General features: G+C 34.7%; 1 long non-coding RNA gene across 1 annotated transcript in view; it reads right to left on the bottom strand.

Moving 5' to 3' along the window:
* Positions 1-832: 832 nt before the first annotated feature.
* Positions 833-4088, bottom strand: part of LOC106519462 (uncharacterized) — a 42873-nt gene continuing 39617 nt past the window's right edge. Inside the window, exons 2-3 of the long non-coding RNA XR_001310445.1 lie at positions 1465-1550; positions 833-1074 (exon numbers count right to left, since the gene is read on the bottom strand). This is a non-coding gene — a long non-coding RNA (uncharacterized LOC106519462). The remainder of the gene's footprint in view (positions 1075-1464; positions 1551-4088) is intronic.

Genomic DNA, 4088 nt, shown 5'->3' with positions numbered 1-4088 from the left:
TCTCTTGAACCTTTGGCTCCTGAAGGCTTGCAGAGATCACAGGACTTCAGTCATGTGATCTTTGATAACTCTGGAGACCTTTGTTCAGTTCAGCCTCTTCTCTGGCTGCAGAAAACTCTCTTGTTGCACTATAAAGTTTTTATTTTTTGCCGCTTTGATAATTACTTTTTGCAAGTCAAACGTATTTCCTTCCCTCTGCGACTCCTCTTGTTCTGATCCTCATATTTTGTGGGTTTTGCTGCTTTGACAGCTCTTTTTTGTTTTACGAGAAAATATATATTTTTGTCTCCTTGTGTTAATCTGCAGGGTCTAAACCAACTTTAAACTGTGACACGTTTCCTCACAGGAGCATCAGGTTCACAGTTTTGCTGTTTAAATTTTGAAAAGTTCAAAAAATGGTGTTATTTTTATATCAAAGTTGTCAAAGTTGTGAGCTTCTCAAAAGAATCTCTGTTTTAAGGAACGACTCCACATTAATGAAGCGTCACATTAAAACATTTCAGTTTTTAAACCTCTAACCACAAGTGGGCAGAGTACACAAAATGTACTTAAATATTAGTAAAATAGGATTTTGTAAAGTTGAGTACTGAGTAACTGATCAGAATAATTGATTTAATATTTTAAAATGATGTCAGACTGACAAAAAATAGGAAGTTGTTTGCAAATTCTGCTGTTTTTAAAAGATGAAAATGAATAGAAATAAATATCATTATAAAAGAAGAAGAAAACTTTTTCCAAGTCAAATATTTTCATTATAAAACTTCCCCCAAAATATTTTACTCAAGCTCTGCCTCTAACACTCACTGTGTTTAATGAGAAAAGGTCTGTGATGTCATTTCAACTTGTTTTATTTTATAATTTCACGGTGAAACGTGAGAACCATTAAAGCTTTAATGGAAACTGATAATTTGATGTTTTCTGTCCGAGGGAGGCTTGTCCCGCTGCGTTTCTTCTCAAAGAATGAAGAATTTCTTGGAACTCTGGGTGCGGCTCCAGCTTTTCGCAGCCTTGAGGTCGGTTTGGTTTCTCTGGTCTGGGATAAGGAACTTGTTTTTAGGCTCGGGACATGACTAACTGGAAAAGGAAGAAGAAGAGAACATTTACAAGTTAAACCTGTTGGTGGAAAAGCTGCAAAAGGTGTAACAAGGACAGAGGGAATGACTGGCATCCTTTGGAATTTGTCCTAACAAACAAAAATGGATTTATCTTTGACAAATCTAAAACTACTGAGCTAAAATTTGGTCTTAAAGTAGCTGAGAGTCATTCCTAGCTCAAACTTGGAGCTCTAACAGATTTAACAAGATCTTTTTCTTAAAACTTTGGTCTAAAAAGTGAGTTTTCTGTTTTTATGAAACACGAAACTGTAAATGAAATATAATCATTTTAAACAATAAAAATACTTCAGTTTATTACAGAGCGCGCTGACCTGCTGTCATCAGGTCAGATAAGAATTTGAGTACACACCGGGAAGTAAAAAAATACTTGGAATAACTTTTTACTGCTCGTCCAATCCTTCCCTGCTTTACGCTCACTTCCTGTTAGATCAGTGCCTGTAAGGAGGAGGAATGAAGTATAAAAACAAAGCTGCTAACTGAAGGGCTGTCTGAATGTGAGCGGCTGCGTTCACTCTGCTGTCTCTCCAGGGTCGTTTTGCTTCTTATTTCATGTGTAACTTTTAGATTTAAAGGTTTCCATTCCTTTAATTTGCAAACATTTTTTCTATAGAACTACTATTTGAAATCTGTGTCAGCATTCTTGCAAATTTTTTTGTTTCCCTGCATTACTTTTAAATTTTAGCCATCATGCAACAATTAGCTTTCAGCCACTTCAGTTGCCATTTTGCTACTTTTAACTTTTAGCTAGTGCTCTGTTTCTTTTAGCTTTAGCAGCTCAGTTTCAGCTGCTTCAGCAGATTTCTAAAAAGCTCCTCCGAACTCAACGTTCACACCGAATCTCTGCAGAAAATGCATTTTTGTCAGTTTTTACAAATATTTTCTTTCATATATTAATATTGGCCTTTATGTTTCTTCAAAAACGCACAGAGCCATGTGTTTACCTTAGACTCATTACAAATAAAGTTTTGAAATGAATAAAAAAACAGGAAATAAAACATGACTTTTAAAACATAATTGTTTAGTGTAATTGTTGTTGTGGAAATTTATTTATTTATTTATTTTGGGTAAATGCAGTTTGGAATAAAAATAGGAATTTAATTAATTGATTTTATTAAACTTTGTTTTTATTTTATCTAATATGGATATTCTTCAAGTTTAAGTTGTTTTTATGGATTTTTTTGTTGTTGTTTTTATGAATGAAATAACAAATGAACTTTTCACTCTGCATCACTTTGATTAGAAAAATAAAAAAACCTCAAATATCATTAAGAAATGTGTTTTTTTTAAACAAAACTAACAGTTTAAGTTTCACCTCAGTGCAGAAATACAACCAACAAACCCTTGTTGTCCCTGATATGTTTCAGTGTGGTGTTATTCCGCCCCCTGGTGGTCATGTTAGGTTACTGCACGGTGCTGAAAGTTTCTCTGATCTGTAAAATCCATCTGAGGCTGCAGCCTCTAACTCTTTTTTTTTTCCTCCCCATGAGCTGCCATAAGCAGCGATGTCAGAATAAATCTTCCCCGGAGAATAAAGCATTCATTAAAACGTTAAACACCAAACCTAAACGATTCAACTTTTCTATGAGCTGTGACTAAATTAATCCCAGTGTGGAGAATCGGGGATATAGGGCGCCTATTAAAATGTACAGCATGATTTCTCATGAGGAGAAGCTCTAAAAACCTGAAGCCAAATTTGTAATGGCCAATAACTTCTGCAAATTGGCCGGCTTTAGATTGAATAAATGGAGTTCTTATTTTAATTATGTCGAATGAATGCAGCGGATTAACTATCAGCTCTGCTAAAAAAATAATAAAAAAATAAAAAAGATGACTGTGGGAGGCATTGAAGTGCAAAGATAAACCTAATTATACAAAGTTTCACCATTCTTTTGTTCTTCAGAGAGTTTGAAAACATTTTTTTCTCTCAAAAGCAAAACAATGCACGGAGGGTAGAGCTGCACATCTGCAGCGGCCAATTTCTGGATGCGAGGCATAACTCCAGGGATTAGCTGGAACAGCAGTTAATTGCTTCAAACCAATGATGCTGAATTAATCCTTTGATTTTTGGACTCCTTTTATGAGTGAGAAAAGGAGGAGGGAGAAAAGGGAGACGGAAAAGAGGAAACGAACTCTGACGGTGACTCAGGCGGTGACGGCCTTCTGGACTGTCTCAGCTGGACCCAGAGAGGAAACCTGTAATCTACGTGAAGATCAGGTGACTTATTATAATCTGTTGTAAAAAGTGGATTCTGATGTTCAACAATCTGACCACACGTTGAGTAAAACATGGTTTCGTCTTTGTTTTGTATCAGTTTTAATGTTTTCATGGCTGCAAAGACAAACTAAAGCTTCAGTAACTTCAACATCTGAAAACTAAAACATCACTTTTACACGCAAGGTGATGGGCGTGTGCTTTCCTTCAAAGTTTCTGCGCTGCTATATAATCGTAAACCCCTCCATCAAACGGGAATGAACTGTGTGAACAAGAGACAGCCTCTAAACGAGTTGATCTGAGACATACGGTGAAAAAGGGGGCTTGTGGAGTTACAATAAGGAGGAATTCAAAGCAAAGCATTGCAGTTTTACTTCATAAAGACCCAGATTTAAATGTGAAAAAGTACTTAAAAGCATCATATTTCTCGAATGAAACTTGCATAAACTAATTATCGGATGGAGTTTTATAACAGAATAACTTTTTTCCCTTTTTCAAGATGGTCGCCACAGCCAATCAACCTACATTAAAGTTACTTTATCTCAGTTTAAATATAGATATTTAGCAAATTCATATTTAGCAATATAGATATTTAGCAACATAGATATTTAGCAATATAAATACTTTGCAATATACATATTTAGCAATATAGATATTTAGCAATATACATATTTAGCAATATAGATATTTAGCAATATACATATTTAGCAATATACATATTTAGCAATATAGATATTTAGCAATATAGATATTTAGCAATA

Source organism: Austrofundulus limnaeus, unplaced genomic scaffold, assembly GCF_001266775.1.
Source record: "Austrofundulus limnaeus strain Quisiro unplaced genomic scaffold, Austrofundulus_limnaeus-1.0 Scaffold77, whole genome shotgun sequence".
NCBI classification, from domain to species: Eukaryota; Metazoa; Chordata; class Actinopteri; order Cyprinodontiformes; family Rivulidae; genus Austrofundulus; species Austrofundulus limnaeus.
Note: the sequence above shows the minus strand (reverse complement) of the source record. Positions and strands in the feature narration are given on the sequence as shown.